Source organism: Mirounga angustirostris, unplaced genomic scaffold (genome assembly GCF_029215605.1).
Source record: "Mirounga angustirostris isolate CCGP_5_RB_7025 unplaced genomic scaffold, mMirAng1.0.hap1 SCAF_3, whole genome shotgun sequence".
In the NCBI taxonomy this organism is placed as follows: domain Eukaryota; kingdom Metazoa; phylum Chordata; class Mammalia; order Carnivora; family Phocidae; genus Mirounga; species Mirounga angustirostris.
Genome location: NW_026991711.1, coordinates 168429117 through 168436294, shown reverse-complemented (window position 1 = coordinate 168436294; position 7178 = coordinate 168429117).

The following is a 7178-nucleotide window of genomic DNA, read 5'->3' as shown; positions in this document are numbered from 1 at the left end:
TCTGACCCTCCTCCCTTTCATGCTTTCTATCTTTCATTCTCTCTCTCTCAAATAAATAAATAAAATCTTTAAAAAAAAAAAAAGAAGAAGAAGAAAGTGAACCAGAATAATAATCGATACTGTAGAGAGTGAAAGAGGAACATGTATGTGTGTTTCCATAAAATATGGTGGTTAGAATAGGTCTACCAAAGTTTCATTTGTTGTTTTGTAGGTATTTTAGGCATCCTTTTGCTTAACAGCAATTTATCATGTTTTCTGAACAGGCTACAAACTTTTTTTATTTGCAGGTTCTTATCTTCTTTTTATTCTATAATTCCTTGGTAGGCAATTCCTTCTGTAATGTGTTTTTTAAATACAGTTTCATGTAACAAATATTATCTGACAATGATATTTTTAAATGATAATTTTATTTATTAAAGTGGACAATTTTGTGACAATTAAGAGAACACCTTAATAAAAATTGCTTTTTTATGCACAACTATAATCTCAATCATCTTCTTAAAATATTTCTATTCACACAATTAGAATAGGAGGCAACTATGGAGGAATAAAAATTAGAAAATAGCTTTGGGGCTCTTATGGGATTTTGATTTATTAGTTTTTTTTTCATTTTGAGGTAAATGATCTACTGGACATGTGGTGTGTTAAATCTCTGCCAGATGTCTCATATTGCTCCTGTGGCAGTGGCATTTTGATATAATTACTGATATAAATCAGATCATGTCACTCTTCTAAATACTCCAATCTCTTCCTGCCCAACTCAGAATCAAACTTACTGTGCCTTGTATTATTTGGTGGGGGCCATAAAGAGGAACTGGAATTACAGGTCTTCTTTGATTTATGATAGGGTTATGTTCCAATAAACCCACTGTAAGTTGAAAATAACATAAGTTGAAAATGCACTTAATACACCTAACTTACTGTGTATTGCGGCTTATCCTGACCTCCCTTAAACGTGTTTAGAACACTTACATCAGCCTACAGTTGGGCAAAATCATCTAACACAAAGTCTATTTGGTAATGAAGTGTTGATATCTCATGTAGGTTATTGAATACTGTACTGAAAATGAAAAAAAAATGGTTGCATGGGTAGGAATGGTTGTGAGTGTGTTGGTTGCTTACCTTGTAATCATGTGACTGACTGGGAGTCATGGCTCACTGCCGCTGTCCAGCACCACAAGAGATCACATTGCATATCACCAGCCTGGGAAAAGATGAAAATCCAAAATTCGAAGTATCGTTTCTGCAGAGTGTGTATCGCGTTCACACCATTATATAGTCAAAAAATCATAAGTCAAACTATCTTAAGTTGGGGACCATCTGTATTTTATTTGGGATTTTACTTACAAAGTATAAATATAATGCTGTTTATATGGTGCTCTTTCAAATTTCGTTTATTTGATATCTCATAAAACTCAAGGTTCTACAGTCTGAAAGCTGCTGATAGCTTTCATGGATATAGTCTGACCTATAACTTTGCCTTAAAAAAATCTGAGAGTGAACTAGCATTCAACTTTCTAAATAATATTACTACATATGTCTTACCTTGGAAACACAGCTTCTTCTGACCTGGATTTCTGTGAAAATTAAGATTTTCCCTGCATCTTGGCATTTTAGAAAAAAAATCAGATCAGATCCAATTTGGGAAGATAATTTAAACTCCATTGAGAATCTAAATGAAGTTGCTTCCATCTCTAGAATTCTTTCAAAAATGTTACCTGATCAAGCTGACTAAAATAAGTAAGTAGATTAGATTAGACAAATAAGCCTCACAAATAAGTAATTTTATTCCTCTTTCTTCTTTCTTACAAAAGAAAATGCATAAGCTAGCTTATTATTGTCCCCCTCCTCTCTTTTAAACAGGATATATTATAGAGATTCTGGTGAGTGAGGAAAAAAAAAAGCTCTGTACATTTTGAACTACATTTTTTTTTCTCACCATCAAGCAGGAATGGTAAACCTGCAATTTTAAAAGAAAATCATAAAAATGCAACCTCTAAAATTCCTGGAGCATGTCTATGTGACTGCCAGGACCATGTCTGCTCACCTCCCACATACTTCCATCAGAGACGAATTGAAGAAACAACACAGAGCTTCCTCAGAGAGGTTCCATGATCTCACCAGGGAAAGAATACATCTTCCTTGCTCTGTCTTGTAGTTGAGACTACTGTCCCATATGTTCACCATCCAGGTCTAAAACTTTACTGACATTTACATTTGTATTTTTTATAGGGGTCAAACTGCCATTTATGGAAATATGAATGAGGGCAGTTTTTGAATTGTGTTGCCAAATGTGGCATTGATCAAAATGGCTTCAGCTAAGGCAACTGAGGATTAAAGAAAAGAGAAGGTGAATGGTCTTTTCTTAAAAAGTCTAAAATCTTAGTTGCTTCACTTTTATCAAAAGGTAAATTTGAAACCTTTACCTGTAACACCAAATAAACCCATTGTCATGTTTTAAAAGATAGCCAGCTTTGACCCTCTTCCAAGAACAATTATTTGAAGTGTTAGAATTGTATAATTGAAACTCAGTAACTTTAAAGATAATATGAGTGTGTCAAAATTTTAACAGAGCAATGTATAGGTCTACCATATATCCCCTAAAGAAGAACATAGCTAAGGTATTATAAGAATGTCAAAAAGTGAGAAGGAAAGATGAAAGCCAAGAGACTTGTAGCTAGTGAATCAGTGTTCAATTTATAATCACACAATATAAGCCACCTTCCACCTTCCTTAGAACAGAAAGCCTTTCCAGTAAAGTGTAGTACATGTTCTGCATAGCTGTCATCACAATGTCATTTATCTTACTTGTATAGTCTTGAACAATGCAAAAACAGGTACCTATATATAACTCTAGGCAATGTACAATAATGAGCAAGTTTCTAATTGCCATGATTTTTGCTTTCATGTTCAAGAACTTGACAGTCAAAATCAGTTATTTAAAATGTGAATTTTTTATTATCTTGGCAAGACTGATGCTTCAGCATATGGGCTGTTTCATATAACTTTGGTATAGTCTCCATGGTATATTGTACAGGTAAGTTTTTAATGTACTAATATGCAGAGATTCAGAATATACTGTTAAATGAGAAAAAATAAGTTGCAAAACATTGTATATATAGGAAAAGGGATGATTATGAATCTGTAGTTTTGTTTAGTAATAGCATGTAGAAATGCCAGAGGATATATGAAGAACTAATAAATAAAATTATAGACATATAGGGTTAAAGACATACAGGTGACAGGAACAGGGAGATTGAGACTTCTTGAAGTATGCCTTTATACATAATTTTGATTTTTAAAACATATGAGTACTAGTGATTTAAAGGTTAAAGTATATTTCAAAATGGTTACTCAATACTCTTTGGTATTTTAGACCCAGTTCTACTGTGGGGGCAGGGGGTGGTTTCCCCACACACCACCAAGCAATTCTTGGACATCAGAGGAGTGTCCTACAATTCAACTCAGTTCTGACACTATCTACCCAGAGATAGCATCAGATTCCACAGGTGAAGTGTTTAGTCCTGCAGGACTGCCCTCACACATTTCAGATGCCAGTCATAAGCCTAGCTTGTTACCTGTACTTCTGACCAACTGGCTATAAATTAGAGGTTCCCACCAGTCCTCCTTGGGTTCCATTAATTTGCTAGAGCAGCTCCCAGAACTCAGAGAAACATTTCACGTGCTAGGCTGCCAGTTTATTATCAAAAGATATAAAGCAGCCAGCTGGAAGCTCTTCATAGGGCAAGGTACAAAGGAAGGAGCAGAGCTTCCATGCTCTCTCTGAAGTGCATCACTCTCCCCAAATCTCCACATGCTCACCAATCCAGAAGCTCTTCAAACCATCTCCTTTTGGATTTTTATGGAGGCTTCATTAAATAGGTAGGATTGATGCAATCATTGGCCATTGGAAATTTATTTTGACCTCCAGCCCCTCTCCCCTACCTGAAAGCTAGAGGCAGGACTGACAGTTCCAATCTCCAATCTCATGGTTGACTCCCCTGATAACAAGTCCCCATCCTTTTTTTTAAAAATGCTTATTTATTTATTTTTTTTATGCTCATTCATTTTTTTAAATTATTATGTTCAGTTAGCCAACATAGAGTACATCATTAGTTTTTGATGTAGTGTTCGATGATTCATTAGTTGCATATAACACCCAGTGCTCATCACAACATATGCCCTCCTTAATACCCATCACCCTGTTACCCCCTCCCCCCCTCCCCTCTAAAGCCCTCAGATTGTTTCCCCCGGGTCTCATGGTTCCTCTCCCTCTCTGATTTCTCCCCCTTCAGTTTTTCCTCCCTTCCCCTATGGTCCTCCATGCTATTCCTTATGTTCCACATATGAGTGAAACTACATGATAATTGTCTTTTTCTGCTTGACTTATTTCACTTAACAAGCCCTCATCCTTAAATGTAGTTGAAAAGTCACCTCCTTAATACAACTAAAGATACTTTTATAGCTCTCATCACTTAGGAAATTAAAAGGGATTTATGAGCTCTATGCCAGAACCAGGGAAGAATACCAAATATATATTCCTTATTATAAATCACAGTATCACAGATACTTATTAAAAGTGTGACCCATCTCAAGCAAAAGATGAAACACCCATTTATCATTATTAATGCTAAGTCCTTTTTGATAGTTATATCATCAAGAATTAAAAAGAGAAGAAAAGCACTAATTATCTCTATAAATTTTGTCTTATAAATTCTTCTTTACTTTACTTATAAATACTTCTTTAGTTTTACTAGTTTACCATTATCAACACTGGACTGATTTGCCAAAAAATAAACAAACAAACAAAAAACACCACTAAATGCTTTTGTACTATATATTTTGACATATATATATATATATATTTCTTAAGAAAGAGAATTCCTTTTTCAAGATGAATTAGATATCTGCATAGGGATACCAACTCCATACTATTTATTATGGTTGCATTTACAGCCTAGATAGAGATTGGTTTACTTATGGTGAATTTAATTCATCTAGCAAATATTTCTAGGGCCCCTACTATATGGCAATGAATACAACCTTATAGATATTCCTACCCTGTGTAGATAACGTTCTATGTGTCTGAGAAGGATAGGGAGACAGACCATGAATGAGAAATATACCTTGATAAATTTTATTATTATTAAATCCTATAAGAAAAATTTTTAAAAATAGAGCTATGTAAGAAGGATCCAGAGTACCACAGAGAAGGTTAGGGTTTAATTTTAAATAAAATAGTCAGGGTGTACCTAATTAGGAAGGTAGCATTTGAACAAAGACATAAAGGATATGTATTAACCATGTAGCTATCTGAGGGAAAGTATTCTAGGGAGATGAAGTAGCTAAGGCAAAGGACCAAAAGCAGCATCATGCCTAAACTACTTCAAGAATAGCAAGAAATCTACTGTAGAATAAAACAGAGGCAGTCAGGCCCAAGAAATAAAATGGACTAGAACATATATGTCATGTAGGCTTGGTTTTTATTCTTGGTGACAATGGAAACCACTGTAGAGTTCTGAGCAAAAGAATTACATGATTTAACTTATGGTTAAAGTAATTAATTATTAGGGGCAAAAGTAGAAGCATAAAGAACATATATTCAGGAGGTTATTGAAGTAATCCAGAATAGAGATGTAGTAACTTGGGCCAGAATGGTAGGTGGAGGTGGTGGGAAATGTTCAGATTCTGGATTATTATCAAGGTGATTTGCTGACAGATTTGCTATGGGAGAGAAAGAATTCAAACCTGAGTTCATACCTTTGGCTTCAGTAACACAAAGAATGAAGTTTCCTTCAACCAAGACTGGAAAGCATTGTACAAGAGAGTCACAGGCACACATCAGTGGGAACACAAGGGAAGAAAAATCCTAAGGTTCACTAGGAAACGCTTCCAAGAGAAGTAGAAGAATGAAGACCAGAATAAAGTAGTTCTCCAGCTACCTTTTATGAGACTGTGATCAGTCATATGTGATTACCTCCTTGCTTCCTCTCTACTCACCAAATCTCTTGGAAAACAATGACTTCTGCTATTATTTGTTTTGGAAACTGAGATTCTAAACACAGCTTTGTCCCAAACATGAATCAGACCTGTTCCACTGTTCTGCTAAACTAAAGGTAACAACTATAATGTAACCCTCTAATGTCTATAATAAAGTTATAGTTATATAGTTAACCCTCTAATGTCTATAATAAAGATAATAATCAAAAGGAAATGAATGGCCCTAGTAACTTTTTAATTGAGCTTATAGTAAAATGTGGAAGTTTGTGAAGCAGATTTACTTCTCTAGTTATTTTTCAAAACTAATGTCTAAGGAACTTGATTTCATGTAACTAAATTAACCATTGTTTGGGATGGTGAACTGCATTAACTCTGAGTAGATCTGAAATAGCCATGAGGTCTATAATTGTAAAAGTTAAGAATGGGATATCTCTAATAACAAGAGTATTCAGGTATATGAGACAGAGATAATCTTATCATGGGGGAAATGCCCAATTGTAGAAACAGTCTTTTTATTTTGCTGTTCTTATTTTGGTGAAAATGTGTGTCTTAGTTGTGGATCTGTGATCTGTGTAAGAGAATGATGATACAATTTTATTTAAGCATAGCAATATAATAATATTGAAAAGGCATTTAAGATTTCTCCCACTGAAGGCAGCTTATTGATTTTTTAAAAAATATATTAACATGTCCAGGAAATGTCACCTGGGTGTCCCCTGTGGTATACTAGAGTTCAGGACCCATGGTACAACATTAACGTGGGTTAAAGAATAGGCTTTTTCAGAACAAAGTAAACTCCTAAGACTAGTGTCAGCCATCAGAGCAGAGAAGGCATAGCTTCCCCGCTTCCCCATTATCCCACAGGGACACATGTCAAAGATGGGCCCCTGCTAGAGCCACATCTCAGTTGGAGGGAATGCCTCCATCCTGTGGGTCTCCATCTCTAAAGGCCATGTCTCTAAAGGCATCCATGGGAAAGTAGCCTTGTCAGTGATGAATGTACATACTGCTTGGTGCCACAGTCTAGCTTTGGGGCACTAAGCTTTAACAGGAGGAACCTTGGAACCTAGATATCCAGCTCCTGGAGACATGGAGGCCTGCCAGAGTCCCAGGTCTCTGATATTGGTTCTAGTCCCTCCTGATTCATCGTTCAGGCAGTGCAGAGTCATCTCCCAGGG